The following is a 17105-nucleotide window of genomic DNA, read 5'->3' as shown; positions in this document are numbered from 1 at the left end:
ATAGATAGATAGATAGATAGATAGATAGATAGATAGATAGATACTCTATTGATCCCGAAGGAAATTCAATGTTCAATGTTGATTGGATGGGCAGTGTACAGTGAATTCCGAAGTGGAGTCAGATGGAAATCCAAAACGAGACCTTAGAGATCCAAGAAGTCGAGAGAAGCTGCAGAGTCTGGTGGATTTGATCAGCACCAGAGACCCCTGTTACATTACATACTCTAACATCCATTCTTGCTGTATGGATGTTGATTGATGCGGATTTATCTAAGTGAATGCAAATCATGTCGGATGAATTGGCTTTTAAAACGCATGTGTTGTCTCAAGTTTAAAGCCAATTTAAGCAACTCAAATTCTCACCCTTTATAATGTATAACTCTCCTGTTCTGGCTTGTATGCCTTGTATTAAACACAGTTTCTAACTGAGGAGATAATTTGTCCTTGCAGGCTTTTCATTCCAGTTTTTATCTTGCCCTTGGTAAGTCATGTTACAATCAACCAACCAATCAAGACAGCACCGAGGGAAGTGATAGCTGAAGCAGGCTACCGACATAAAAGCCCTTTCTTACTGTTTCCAAAAGACATATTTAATGAAAGAGAGGTTACCGACTGCATGCAGATGTAGCCTAGCAACTAAGAGCTGGCAGCAACCCCATGGAGATGAGTTTGTGAGCAGATCATAAAGGAGGTAAGGCAAATCACCTCTTCTGCAGGAAACCTTACATTAAAGGGCTATTTTCAGCACTCTTAAAGTAAATTATTGTTATAAATTATTTCACTTTAAAATGACTTCTAATCGTTTTTCAAAGAAATTCCCAACAAAGCTGATCAAAAAGTTACTAGTTTGCATCCTCAGAAAGTCAAAGACATAAATACTCTGGCTCTGTGAATACTTTGAGCTGTTAGTTCTGAAACGTTCACTCGAATATGAAATTATGTAAGGTAGCCCTTTTACATGCAAATTCAAAGACTAAGAACTTGTTGCTTGAATTTGCACAGTTACATATTTTCATATATTGTCTTTGAATTTGTGTTCTAACCCAGTCGCAACAAAACTCCTTGGTTTAGGTTAGGAAATAATCGCTTTGGTGTTTAATACAGACTTTAAAATCCCTGTAGTTCCTGATAAAGTTTATGCTTTGAACACTAAGTTAGTTTTCACTGAGACACATTCAGATAATAGACATCTGAGGTTTCTGGTAACCATTCCGGCTGGAGGGATGTGTCCAAATCATCTTGGCATGTGTGGGCAGTTGAAACATTTCTTCCTTCTTGTATCATTTTTAGACTTTTTAGAAGCTGGGAAAATAAGAGATGGAGAATTTCACAATCCGAAACTGTCATTTTAGTTATTAATCATAGAAAGAGTTTACAAAATGTTGTGTCATTAAAATGTGTGTGTTATTAATTTATCTACGGTAATTTGATGTGTTTAACTTTCATTTCTCAGTTATTATTGTTCAGTCAACAGATTGTGTTTCATTTCTCTACATATTATATCAGCTTTTACAGTTATTACATTTACAATTATTTCATTCCTGTTGTGACTGTGCCAACGAATGATAATCGTACATCTGAAGAGTGTGAGATTTTTGTTAATTTAATTCATGACTGAGCACTTGGATATATATAAGTGTGTAAAACTAATTGATGTGCTTTTACTACATAATTTAACATGTGTTTTTTCTTTACAACAGGTTCATTTGGGCCATTTTGTGTCTTGATTCATGCAGCAAAGTGTAGATAGACAGTGGAAACTGGAGTGAGGTACATTAAACGCAGTAAGAGCATTTTAGCTCATAAGGTACTTCCTTTTTTCTTCATCATCCTGTAAAGACTGTATTAAGTTTAAGATTTCTTTGGGGCCTTCGAGCAACAAATTGACAGTCACCATGAGCAGATATTTACAACAGGCATTCATAACTCCCCGGGATCATGAGTAAAGACTGACACATGCAAAAAGACACGAGTCTCCATCAGTCAACTGACAGTTACATAATGGGATGCAGTTGATTATGGATTTTATGGCTGAAATCACTACTCCAGACTACAGATTAATTCAATCTTATTTCAGCAACATGTGGCAGAACATTTGTGCTGCCACACGTCTTGTATCCATTTGGGATGATCAAAACGTGCCATTCTAACTTCCTGCTAAGCTTTTGGAGAGCACTTGTTCTCCTGTTTGTCATTAAAACATTTGGGGATTATCCTGCTCTGAGCCAGCTGTCATACAAAGCAATCTATAATGTAATCTACTTAATGAAATGTCCCTGAGTTTACTCTTTGTTTCCTCACAATATTGATGGCAGGCATTTTTTAAATGCTTTCTGAATCAAATACAGAATAAAGAGAAAGCAATTCAAACCAGTCCGGTGGCATATTGGAAATGTCTGATTGAATTTTCTTTCATCTAGCAGACCAGGAGATGGAATATTTAAGAGCCGCCCATCTTGTTCTGATGCCCACATTCACAGGAACAGGGCATTAGGCATAGATGGAGACTTAGACCACTCCTTTCATTAATATGTTAGTTCAGTCAGGACCAAAGTGTTGGACAAATGGAAACTGTAGATAAAAAAAAGATATGCTTAAAAAAAAAAAAATCAATGTTCTTGGCTAAAGTATGCAAAGTACACAGTAACTGCCATCCAAATCACCCTCATCAAAAATAGTCAAGACACGACCAAATTATTCCTCATGAGGTTTAACCATCAAACCACAATAAACCACCACCAGAGCTTAAGTTTACGTGAATAAAGGTAAAGCTAAGCGCCCTGTCCTGAACATCTCCACAAAATCACACCCTTCTTATAAATTTCGGACCACAAAACCCACATCAGGCATGCCATCAAAAACACCACAGAACTGTATTTCACATTGCAACACCCACAGTAAAAATGCCAGAAACGTTCTGTTGCCCTTTCCTCAGTTTTTCACTTCCCATTCAAAGCTGTTCCCCTGGAGAGACACCCAGGTTGGAGCCCATCTGTTGAGTTGTCATCTCGTCACTCCGCTCCTCTCGTTTTATTTCCCCCTCTTCATCCCATCCTGTTGACCCCCTTCCTCTTCTCAGAGCGTTAACGTCCCATTATAGAGAGATTACTGACTCTGTCATATTGTTGTCTTCAGACTGGCTCCCCTCCCGCAAGCCAGCCATCTCTCCCCCAGACTTGAAACCTGATCGCTTAATCAGTTTTGACAGGAGAAGGGACTGCCATCACAACCCTGCTGTCTGGATTTGCAGCTCATCACCTCGATTTAATAAATCCCGTCAGATATCACAGGCCTGCTGACGGCGGCACCTTGCTTCAAAAACCCTGCCGCGTCCACAGGTCACATGGACCCTTAAAAACTCAGGCTGTGTCTATACTGATGTGGGGGAATCTGAAGATGGTAGTTTAGAGTAAAAGCCTTTTTTTCCACAAGCATTTTCTAAGAGGAAGCCTCTGACACAATTTCCATTGCAGAACGAGCAACAACCAACATTCCAATATATCTCCAAATAACCACATAAGTCTCACATGCACCTTAGATCTCCTACATACATGTGTTTATAAAGGGACAGTACGTAGAAACAGTTTTACAGAGTGAATCTTTCACTTACTCCAAATGTAACATTTTGATGAGGACTGGATAATTGGGGTTTTTGGCTGGTGACGTCAGATTGTCAGATTGTGGCCTGACATCACTGCTACATAATCCAACACAGAACCAATCAACACCTACGTTTTTTAGGCGAGGAATTATCTAACAACTGGAGAGGTCAGATGCATTTCCACAGCTGACTGTGCAGATAACTCTGTGTAGAGCTTCTGTCATAAAGTTGGGGGGGTTGGCATAACATTAGCAGATGTGTTATAACGGGTGATGTAACAAGCTGACCTGCCCACAGAGACAAACCACTGAGAGGTGGTGTCTGTCGCTGAGTGGCCGACCATTGTCCACTATTGGATCTGGGCGTATCTCTACTACTGGATCGCATCTCATAAATACATTCACATTCTCAAAAAAGGCTCATATGTCAATGTAATCGAGAATGAAAATACCAGAAATCTAATGTTCCGGGACAATAAAAAAAATGACAGCATAGATGGCATTTGATGTCTGAGAACAGAAATCCATAACACTGCGATGTGGACTGTCCAAGTGGTTCCAAGAGAATTTAGTGCAATGAACGATTTTGGCAAGTGGCACATTTTCAGGAATCTGGGTTTGGTAGAAGTGGATCTGGCAGGGAATCCAGGGAGGGAAACAGGCAGAGATGGAGAGGGGAGTTTCGGGTTTGTGAAGCCAAAAACTGATTTTACAGGATCAATAATTGTTGGAAGAAAACTAACTCAGTCCCGGAGCCTGCAGTCTTGTTAGAAGTTGTAGTTGAACTTTATATATGCAAAAGATGAGCTGGTGGCTGAATCTCCTATAATCAAACACAGACAGAGAAAGAAGATGACAGCAGTGGTGGAAGTGACGGGCATAACAAAAACTGTGATCATCATCTTTTACAGGTAAAAAACACAATTGAAATTAATAATTTCACTGTCACGTTTGTGTTCAGTTGCTGTTAAAGCTTCAAAAATTCCTTGAAAAGACATCAGTGCCTGCTTTGAAACAGACCCTTTTTTTCAAAATGAAAAGAAGACGTTGTAGTGCAGACACAAAATACTGAAGTTCTGCAGGGTGTAACAAAAATAATCACAGTGACGTTCATTTTGTGACTATTTTGCATTTTGCTTTGAAAACAGGTGAATATGGACAAACAAGGGAGAGGAACGGCGGTATAACAAAGGCGTCTATGTTGTGGTGATTTCATGCAATCTATGTTTGAAATGAGCTCACAAAACATGAGCATTTTTAGAGAGAGCCTGGTCTGCTACAAACAATGACCTGACCTCTAACAGACCTCCAGGCACAGCAAAGAATACACACTGTGACCACCTGAAAGGTGAGTTGTAGGTGAGTTTATGTAAATGCTAAAATATGTGTGCTACAAGAGAGGCTCAGCTGCCTCCAGATTATCAATGAAGAAGAAGAAAACTGCATAGATTGAGTGTGAGATTATATTTCCATATAACTGTCAAGCAAATTTTGAAGCTAAATAGAAAAAGTTAAAATTGACACATTTTCATTAACTTAGGAGCAAATAAAAGAGCGTGCATTGTTTTATTATATGGTGGTGGCCTGAGTGATAAACAGAGCTGTGCTATGTGCTGCTTTTTAAATGGTAAAAATTAAATTAAGAGTTTTTTAGTTGGCTCTGTTGTATCCATCCCAAAATATGAATCCTATTTCAACATGAAAAGGCAACCTGGGGAGCAGAAGAGCTTCACATGTTGTTCAGCTGTGAGGTGATGAGACGAGAAGTGACACATACTAATACAGATATATTACTCAGGCTACTACATCATCAGCACCATTAGTGGAAGTGATGATGTACTGAAATCAACACTTCACTTTGGTGTCACATTTTTACCATCGAACTAACATTTCTGCAGCATTTCACAGGACGTTTTGTACTAATAGTAGTTGAATTTAATTTTATACTCAAATGTATATTTTTTTATTCATATGTTGTGTTTGACACACACACACATATATGTATATATTTATATATACATATACACATATATCACAAAACGCTTTTATTTTCTCTTTTTATATTCCAACACAGGGGAGAGTGGAAAAGCTCAGTATTATGCAGACATGACTATCCTCCTTAATGACTTTTTTGACTCCGATTAGTCTAAACTGCGGCTCTGTGCTTCTGTCCAGTCATTAATGTCCTTATTTGTGTTCTAGTCAGGTGTCGGTGTCCAGCAGCGGTCTGACCGGGTGCAAACTTTTATTCCTTGTCATCTCACTTTCTAAGATTAAATGTCAGAGCTGTCAATGTGTCATTTCAAATCTCTGACTTTTATCAGAGACCCTCAGAGTAATAATTTACTAACAAAGACAAATAACTTTTTAGAATGACTTTTCTTCCAAAGGCACTGAACTGACATAGGTCGTATGGATCAACTCATGAATCACAATTCAGCTGTTCCTCTTAGACTGGTGGCAATAAACCGTCTATACAATTCGAAAACATTAACTGTAACTGAAGTAGTGATGAGACATTTCAACGAATATGAAACAAATGTAGCTGCTGCTTTTCATTTCCAAAAAAAAAAACATGAATCTAACACAGTAACAGAAGAGCCCACAGGTTTTCTGTGCATGTAGAAATAGAGGGAGACTCATCACTGCTGCTGCAGCCGTACAAGCATTATTTACAGCTTGCTGAGTTTACAGTTCGTGCTGCACTGGCCCTGTGAAGACAGATATTATTGATGTGTCTATCTGCGAAACGGCAGCGTTGGCAATGGAGGTCAATTCCATTACACCCGGCATGTGTAGTGTCAACATACCTCAGCCGGAACGGGGTGAGGGGATGTTGCAAGTGTCGAGTCGAGATGAGAAAGGCTTTTGATCAGAGCTTGCTGGAGATTGAGCTCATCACACTGACCTGTATTCAGCCTCACGGAACAGCAGGCACATCTCTTATATTAGGTTGGACCTCAGCAGCACACGAGCTTGTCAAGAACACTCATCATCCTACTTTACATTCACACGATTGTATGCAGTCACAACTGTCTTTTTTTGGCCATACCTCAGATCTTGATTCTTTTTTGCAGGCGCCATATGTGTGGGCACTAGTTTGTGTTTCTGTATCTCGTCGACATCTAAATTCAAAGGGTTGATTCGCCAAATCATTGGAGGATGGAGGACAGACTTGGGTTTATCTGCCAGGAAAAATCAGCACAGATGCACCAAGCATGTACTCTGTTGATGGAATCTTGTGAAGAAGTCACATCTGGCAGACAGATGTGACGGGAACATGGCCGCCAGGCTGATGAGTCCTACGGCAGGCAGCGGTGACGATACATCCACGATAAAAGGTTTTGAGATTTATTCATCCATTAATTCATTTAAAGAAGAACAGAAATGGATTTATTAGATTAGGTTAGATTAGATTAGATTCAACTTTATTGTTGAAGAGCAAGTACAGGTACAAGCTTATGAAATGCAGTTAGTATCCAACCAGAAGTGCAAAGGTGTGCTTTTATATATACAGAATAAATAATATGTACATAATATACACAGAATATATGCAGACTAAATATATACACGATATATGCTGTGCAAATAAGTAACTGAAGATTAATAAATTAAATAATTAAATATAAATAGTGTATAGACAGTACAAAACACACTGAAAAAAACAACTCATAAGATTTACTTAAAAAACCCTTTGTAATCTGTTATGTTGTACTTACCATAAAACATAACAGATTTGAAGACATTAAGTAACATTTACTTAATTACATCTAAGTTTTTAAGTTATATTTATTTAAACAAATTATGTAAAGTCTACTCGTTTTTCATAGGCAGGAACATCATTTTACTCAAAATTTTAAGTCAATTTTATATATCTGTAGTATTTGCTGTTATGAAGTAACTTAGTAGATTTTAACAATACACTTTCAGAGTAAAGTTTATGTAGTATTTCTAGGTTTATGTACATACAACTATTAAACATTTAAATTGTATGAGGAAACCTAAGTAAAACTCACTCTTCCCCCATAATTCATGTATTGCGTTAATAAAATGTTTAATTTTACTTAAGAAGCTCTAGTTCTTATTGAATCTTAAAAATACAAGGTAGAAATGATGAGTTACTCTAATAGAGTTTACTACTTTTTTCAGTGCAGAGTGAAATGAAAAAGAACAGTGCAAACCAGAACAGTGCAAACCAGAACTAGTGCAAATGGCAGTGGAGTGCAAGATGGTGCTACTGGGTGGATGGAGAAGAGTGGGTGGTTGGAGTATGATGGAGGGATGGGGTAGAGTTCAGCAGGATCACCGCCTGGTGGAAGAAGCTCTTCCTGAGCCTGCTGGTGCAGGAGCGAAGGCTTCTGTAGCGCCTGCCGGATGGGAGGAGGGTGAAAAGTTTATTGTTCGGGTGTTTGCCGGTGATCCTCTGGGCGGTTTTCACCACCTGCTGGAGTGCTTTCCGGTCTGATGCAGAGCAGTTGCCGTATGTCATTCTTTTCAAAATTCTTCATTTATGGGAGGCTACCAGAACAATATGCAATTTCATAACCCAAAGCGAATATGTTTAATGCCTAAACCTAACTGAAAAAAATACTAAAAGTTAATAAAATCTTTTAAAATAAGTTTAAAAGTTCATTTCAAAAGGTCCACAGTGGGCAGCATGTTGGTGTGGTGGTTAGTGCTGCCACTTGAGTCCTTTTATTTGTTCTTCTGGGGTTTCTCTCCTGGTACCTTCACTTCCTAAAACATGTAGCCTATGTATGCTTGATTGGTGAATCTAAACTGACCCTAGGTAACCTTAGTAAGGCCAACTGAGCCTCTCCTTCCTGTGATGCTCATGCTGCACCAACATATTATGTCTGAATCTTCATTTAAGCATGCAAACATTAATAAACTTTATTTACATAGCGCTTGTTTAGGGGCATTGACCTCTGGAATTAAACTGCTCTCCAGAACAGACCTGACAATGTGAAAGGCCATTAGCGTTTTAAAGGTAAAAGGTTACATCTTAGAATCAGTTTAAAACATACTGGGAGCCAGTGTGAGGGGGTCTTTGCATTTTTCAGTTAATATGTCTAACATGCTCATTTCTTCTCTCTTTTTGCTCATGTGAACCCACAGTCTGTACTTGGAAATGAACCAGGAGGCCTGCATGGATTTTCTTGTTGATCATAAAGAAATAGAGGAGGTAATGAGCCTTTACTTCAAACCCAATTACCCAGGGATCTTTGATGGGACACAGCCCAGCCATTGGCTGCTCCACAGTTCGGTCAATGGAGAATGAAAGGCTACACATTCCCTTCCATCTTTTTGGCTGGTTAACAAAGCTCCACTGACTAAAAGTAAACAATTAATTTGGTATAAGAATGAACGTAATGAGACCATATCTGTGTAGGGCAGATTAAATTGTTTTTGTATGACGGATGAGTGAAAGATAGAGTGGGGAATAAAACTTTATCTGATCATTGATGCTTGTATAAGTATGTTTTTTTTCTTCTTGAGAAATATTTTCTGTCAAAAAAATTCCCTCAAGTTTTAAGTTTCATATAGTGTTTGTGAACTCTAAAGGTAGTTTAGGCATTCTGGAATAGTTTGAAATTGTTCAGTAGTTTTCCTTCTCTTCTGAAAAAGACATTCTTGGTAGAGGGTACAGAAAGGAGACGAAAGAAGAAAGAACAGAAGGAAACTCAGGAAAAACAGTAAAGTGACAATCCCTCAAGGTGACAGAAACTTTAATGATCTGTGCTCAGAAATGCAGTCAACACGCTTCAGTGCGTGTCAAGTCAGAGCTGCATGAACCGCAAACCAATGACAAGATAGTTTTTTTCTTAAGCACTTTTTCTTGACCTTGTTTGAAAACAACATGAGCTTAAGGACACATTGTTGGAGAAATTTGTAAGGACCAAGGAAATTACAATCATGCTGGAACAAGAATCTGCCCTCCTGTGTTGTGGGGCTGTAGGAGTGAAATCTATAGTTTTAACCAAACACTGCGTTAAATACTTTGTCTAATGTGTTCTTATTGCTTTGTTTTATGGAAGTGTAGTGTCAGATACTTAATTTGACTCATCTGACTTTACTTAACAGAGGTTCAGTGGGTCCAGATAGGAGATGAACAATGGTCCAACACATAAACATTTGGAGCACAACATATTCCTTAATTAAGTGTATCCGGGACAGGGTCACGACATATGTATACGTTATATAGTGATTATTATGCCTGTTGACGGGGACGCACAGCACATGCAGGGTTATCAAATATGGGAAGGTTTTACCTTACATAAGGGAAGAAGCACCCACAGCATGTTAGAGATTGAAGTGGACTTTTGTACTTTGAAGATTTCTCCAGATTTGATTCATCAATCTGTAATTCTGATACGGACCTGGGGTCCGTTTCACGTAGCAGGTTCAACCAACTCTGAGTCTATTCCTGATCTCTGAGTTGATCTACTCTGAGATAGAAAACTCTGAGTTTTCGGTTCCAGAAACGCTGATTTGAGTGAGGTTAATCAACTCTGAGTAAGTTCACCTTGAGTTTAGCGCGTGCACCACAACTTTAAAAAGCCAGCATCAATGGAGCCCCGATTCGACGAGTCACCTTGGCAACGGGGAAGAGGAGGGGCTACGTTTTTCACCAACCTCGAATTGGAAATCTTAATGCGCTCATACGGAGAGTTTCAATACGTTTTTAGAAATAAGTGCAACACTGCTGCTGCTGCAACAGTGTAAGTTTAAATGTAGTCCTTTGCAATCACAATAATTTTACAGGGAAACTGCTTGAATGGTAGCCCATTCATTTATTTCATTTAGGTGCAATCCCGCAGGGGAGAAGCGCACTTGGCAGCAGCTTAAGATGAAATATAAAAACATTGTTCAAACAGGTGAGACCTCGGCATGGAGGTACCTCATTTTGATCATGTTTTACACTGTAAAGTAAATATTAAGTGGCTATTTGACTGTGCAGTTATTTTATTCCCAACATAATGCTGTTTTCACACACATAAACTATGTCTTCTCATCTATATCATCCATCCATCCATTATCTATACCCGCTGAATCCGTCAGTCGGGTCGCGGGGGGGCTGGAGCCTATCCCAGCGGTCAATGGGCAAGAGGCGGGGTACACCCTGGACAGGCCGCCAGTCCATCACAGGGCCACATAGAGACAAACGAGACAAACAACCATGCACACTCACAGTCACTCCGAAGGACAATTTAGAGTCATCATCTATATCATGTTCAGTTAAATAATTAAGCCTATTTAAACTAACACAGACTTCTACTGAGCCAACAGAAAGAAGGCAGATGCCCGTAAAACGGGTGGTGCCCAGCACCGCCACCTCTTACTGAAGGCCAGTGGCTGAGGGAGTCCACCCCCAAGACACGAGTGCCTTTATAAAATATAATAGGCCTATATATATGTCTTTTTTAAAGCCTATTCTTACAAATATTTATTTGTCTTTTATGTCTTTTTTTCTTTTGTCCCAACACATTCTGATGGTGCCGCTCAAAAAGATAATTGTCTGTAAATGCAAAAATCTATGCGCGGTCTGATAACCATCTCCGACGAATATTTATTTCTCTGCGCAGGAATGCTGCACCTTCATCCACAGGATCGTTGTAAAAGGACATGTTCGTGAAAAAAGTCGCCTCCTACTGTGCCTAATGGACTTCTAGAAGTAGAAGAACTCGCTCTGCTGAATGAATGAATGAGGAAATCAGATGGCGTGTGTGGCTGAAAGAGGGCGGAGACAGAGATAAACTCGAGGTTCATCGAGTAAAACCTGGTCCCGACCAGGTTAGGTTCAGAGAGTCTGTTACTCCGGTAACTGACCGTGAGGTTAAGTTACCTCTCTTTGTGAAACAGGCTAAAGTTACGCCTCTTTCTCTGGTTTGAGTTACCTCCCTTTGTGAAACGGAAAACTCAGGGTTTCCCTCATTTCAGGGTTAACCTACTCAGAGTTTTCACTAAACCTGCTACGTGAAACGGACCTCTGGTTGGCAATACAAGGTTTCTGTGTTTGACCAAGTCAGTGTCAGCAGAGTTCTCCCTGTACCATCTACACATAGGCTGTTAGAAGGCTACCATCACTCTACACACTACAGAATCTATACTATTTATATCCATGAAATATAATCTACAACCCTGATTCCAAAACAGTTTGTACACGGTATAAAATGTAAATATAAACAAAATTTAATCCGTTATAAATTTCATAAACCAACATTTTACTCACAATACAACATAGAAGAAATGTTTAAGTGGATACATTTGACTGTTTAATGAAAGATAATAGCTCATCTTGAGTTTGATGGCAGCCACATGTCTCAAAAAGTTGGGAAGGGAACAATAAAATCCTGGAAAAGTAAATGTTATTAAAAATAAACAGCTGGATTGAGTATAAAAGAGCACCTTAGAAAAACAGAGTCTCTCAGAAGTAAAGATGGACAGAGATTCAACAATCTACCAAAAACTGTGCCTACAAATTGTCATGTCTTCTATAATCTGTTGTGAATTAAATATTGGTTCATGAAATTTGCAAATCATCGCACTCTGCTTTTATTTTTTATTTTACACAGTTTCCCAATTAATTATTATTAAATTTGGTAAATTGGTTGTGGGATGAAGTCTACTCCTTCTATAACGGATGAGCCAGCGCTTCCTGTGCTAAGAGATCATAAAGAAAGCATTGAAGCTATTTTCCTTAGAATTGGGAGAATTCAGAGAGCTCTTATGGCTGGAAACTTAGATACTTACCGGTCATTTCACTCAGTTAGGAGCAAAATAAACTCTTGGATCAGACCTTAGGACTGCCAATAGAGGATAAAATTAGCATTCATATGCTCACTGATGGACAAATTCGTATATGTTATCTCATAGTTGCTTGAGAGCAAAAGGTAGATTGACCTGTATAATCCACACACAAGGTCACACACACGCACGCTTCTATCATTAGTGATTACCACGACTCCAAAGCCATTAGCAGTGCTTCTGTGACTTTCAAAGCCATCGTTTCATCAGCTCGGATCAAGTCTCATTGCTCATCAAAGGCTGTGAAAATGCAACGCATCCCCAGTGCACTTCACATATTTGGCACAAAGAGCAGCAATCAGCAACAGAGTGTGGATTGTGGAAGCAGCATTACCTTTACCTCTACTTGGACTAGATGTTGGATCATCTACTTGGTTGATAATGAAGAGGCAAAAATCTGCTTCACTTTTGCTTTGAGTTCTCACTTTATATCAAATATTGTTTCGGCAGTTACAGAAAAGGTCTGCGGAGCACAAGTTGATTATTTACCTGTGTGAGTCACTTTAAGAGAAATCTCCTTTTCATTTTGGACAATACATTTTTTCTCTTCTGATACATACATCTGCCCTCCGCACCTTTCCTGTTCCCTTTCCTCTAACCGATGTGGGTTGGCATTACGCTGACTCCACCTCCAATCTTTCATTTTTGAAGTAGCATATAATTGCTCTTTAATCTTGACTCCAGTTGAGTGGCTAGCTGTGCATGTGTGAGTTTGCTTCTGTGTCTGTGATGTACGTAAAGGTTTTTTTTGCCTTGCTTTCTCCTCTGACAGATGAGATGTGATCGGCTGGATGGGGAAGGCCAGCCAATGAACAGGCTGCGGACAGGGCAGCGACAGTAGGGTAAGGCCGGATCAGCAGAGCGGATGTTATCATTAAAGAGCATCAGGGAAGGGGTTTTAGCATTGCAGAGAGGCTATGACAGACTTGGAAGTGCAAGAGGCAGCACATTGACTTTAAGAGGATAGACCTACATCCAGTGTTTGGCTTATGATTGCAGATGTGTAACAAATAAAAGGAAAAATTTCAACTTTCGACCCCAGCGGAGAAAATCTGGTTGCTCAAATACGCTAAGGTATTTGACTGGCATTGTTTGGGCTCACTTGTTTCCTTAGATGGGAGGGTTAATCCATTTCAGTTCAAGGTTGCTTTGAGTTATAACCTTTCTTATGACATTACATTTCTATCCTGACAGGAGCCTTCTCTTCCAGGAGGTGTCACGTTCATGGGGTTTTCCCCATGTTTTTAGTTTTGCGTTTTATCATGTGTTAGTCATGTGTTAGTTTTTAAGTCCATGTTTAGTTAAGTTTTGCCATTGTTTTTTTCCTCAGTCCCTATGTTCTGGTCATTAGTTTCATTCACTTCATCTGTCCATTGTCCCCAGCTGCACTCATTCACCATTCACCCAGTTCAGTATTTAGTTTCCAGGTTTCCCCTTTCAGTTTGTGAAATCCTTTCTACGTTTTCACCCTTCATGCCACGTCACGTTAAACCAATTTCGACCAAGTTCAGTATTTTCTTGTCATGCCAAGTCTTTTTGTTTTTTGTCTCAGCCTTAATCATGTTTTATTTTTCCGCAGTCTAGTTTTGTCTTCTGACTCAGCCGCACTTTTTGTTGACTTTTGTTTTGATAAATAAATCTGTTTGCTTTTTGAAAAGTCCACATCCGTGTCCTGCCAACCCCAAACCTGATAGGAGGAAAATGCCAAAAATACAAAAAGTATTTGGTTAGGTTTAGGAAATGATTATGGCTGGGTTCACACTGACAATATGAAAATTAGTTTTCAAGTCTGAGATGTTGGATGTTTCCTTCTTCACCAATGCTGCTAGAACACAGACCGGTGTCTGTAGGACAACTTCCAGAGTTTACTGCCAAAGCTGCCTGCTGATTTATTATCACCCAGGATATTATGATTAGACTCAGAGTGAGGTAGAGCTTTTAATATCTGCCAGAGTTAATTAGCTGTCGGCGTTCAAAGTGGAACTGACAGAATGAGTAGCACAGAGATAAAAGTGATGAAAGAATGGACCGATTGTACTAGCCGTCCACTGGAGACTGAGCGATTATCAACAAACTCTGAAATGAGTAAATGTGAGAGGTGATGCGAGTTAGTGTGCAGAAAACTACAGAACACTACAGAAATGTTTGCTTAAATTATTTAAATGTAAATCAAAAGTCATGCTTCCCAGCAAAAATACTTTCATCCTGTCATACCATTATTGCTTAATTATAACAACAGGGATTTGGGAAAATTGAGTAAAAGCTTCATGTGCAGTGTACATATATAAGAATAGGGTTGATTTTTCTCCCATAATTTAACAAAAAAAAAGCAGAAACATTGATCTCTGAAAAATTACAAACTATTTCTTAAAAACACAATTTTAATTTGGATTGATGTGGACTGCTGGGATTGCTGTTCATCATGAATGCATTCATACAACCAGACTTTGCATATTTATTACAGGGGGTAATTAGTTTTTTACGTCAGAAAAAACACTCTCAACAGTCCCAGATAACACTTCTGGCCCTTGGCAGCCTGACATTAACAGTGTTTATCTGTTTTCTTAAAAATCTGATGCATCATGCTTTATGGACCCTCACAGTTGAACACGAGTGAGAAAGAGGAACTAGAGAAAACCGTGACAGGTAGTTGGTAGGATTAAGAATCACCCAAAATTCATAAACCCTTATCAATTATTTTGGCAGAATTACTGTAATGTCATCAGCAGTGTGACTGTATTTGGGTCATGCACACAGACTGACAAAAAGACTCTCATTGACTGGAATGATCGACTGGCTGGAAAACACAGAAAACACAAAACTAAATAGGGAGGAGCTGTTGTACAATTGACTTTACCAACAGATTCAGAAGGAATTAAGATTTTTCTCTTTTCAAAATTACAAAAAGTAAAGAGAGGAGAGCCAAATACATTCCTGTAATTCATTGAGACAACTGGAATCCAGGCTGGGAACATGATCATTTAGCGTCCAGTCACAGTACAATTCATTAAGATTATCATTGTACAACATTTTTACAAACCTGCATATGGGTGTTGAACTTGTCCCATTTATACTATTTATTACTTTAACTAGTTAGTAACTTAGTTAGTAACTTTATTACTTTTGTATTTGATGGAGAAAACGCTTCTTTTGGTCTAGACTTTGAATGAGGGTTATCTGGTATTAAGTCACAACTTAAGAGTAACATTAACATGTGCATTCTGTAAATTTGTACAGAAAGTGACTTATTTCAAATTTGCTCCAAGTATTTTCTTGATGGTAAAATACTCCTAACAGGCCACTGTAGTCAAGTCAAATTGTGCTGTAAATCGAAGCCGTAAATGGAAGAAAGTTTACTGGAGACCACGATTATTTGGCAAAAAAGTGTGCCCCCCCAAAAATGCTTTGCTCACATATAACATGGGCTGCATAGTGGATTCTGTACAATAATCTCATTCATGCTTTCAGTTTTCATTACGAAAGTTTGAATAAAAATAAAAATTGTTATGATGAGCCTGTCCACGTAAAACCAGAGTTGTGATTAGGGGTCTTCACCACTTTAGGTTAGCTGACAGATCCCCCTTTGAGGCCAAGCCAGCATCCAACCTATAATTTAATTTCAGGCTTTGGTTTGTGAATTATGAATATCAGGAAATCCCATATGTGGCCAGACATTAATGTACAAAGTCTTTGGTGGGTTTCAAAGATCCCTGCTGAAACCACCAGCCTGTAATTTGAAAGGTTATTTACTTGTTTACTATGTTGAATGTTTTACAGATCAGGGGGGATTATCTAAATACTTTCCTTGGTGTTACTGTGCCAATGGCAGATGGCCTCACAGCAAGAGGCTTCCAGGTTCGATTTCCGGCTGGGAGTCGGTGGAGTTTGTATGTTCTCCCGTGTATGTGTTCTTTCTGGGTACTCCAGCTTCATCCCACCGTCCAAAAACATGCATGTTAGGTTAATTGGTGAATTCAGTTAATTGCTGTCCAGGGTGTACCTTGCCTCTCACCCAGTGGCAGCTGGGATAGGCTCCAACCCCCCCGCGACCCTAAATTGGAATAAGCAGGCATAGAAAATGGACGGATGGATGGATGCTTTATCACTAAATCTCTACAAGGGCTCAACAACACATCTGGAAATCATTGTCAGTTAAACACAAGTCATGACTACGTCTACAAATTAAAATTAAAACCACAAACATTGAAAAAAAAAGCAGAAAAACAGAACATCTTAACGAAACCCAAAAATGCTACAGCACTGAAGTAAAGCTGAACGCTCTGCTGTGGTCTGAGGAATCAAAACTTGCAGTTCCTTTTGGAGTCTCAGAGGAGACAGATTAGCTGTTGCCAACGGGGCACAGATATTAAAAAAGGAAATAAAAAATCATGATGGTACGTTTGTGCATTAGTGCATTTTGTATTGTTAACTTGCATATCTGTGAAGTTACCGTTAAGGCTACACTCTATTTCAAAGTTTTGGACCAATCTTCTTCTTCTTTTCCAAGAAAAGTCTCGCTGATTCTAACAAGATGATGTCAAACCGCATTGTACGTGAATAAAAAAAAACAACACACGGTTACAAGTGCTCATTAAACCAAAATTAAGACAATGAAGGCCCCACGCTTTCTGTTTCTGTTGGGTTGTATAAATCTAACATCACGTAAGAGTGATTAAACATTTCGCTCTCAAATTACA

Source organism: Odontesthes bonariensis, chromosome 6 (assembly GCF_027942865.1).
Source record: "Odontesthes bonariensis isolate fOdoBon6 chromosome 6, fOdoBon6.hap1, whole genome shotgun sequence".
Lineage (NCBI taxonomy): Eukaryota > Metazoa > Chordata > Actinopteri > Atheriniformes > Atherinopsidae > Odontesthes > Odontesthes bonariensis.
The sequence above is the reverse complement of the archived record's forward strand: the minus strand, read 5'-3'. Positions refer to the sequence as shown.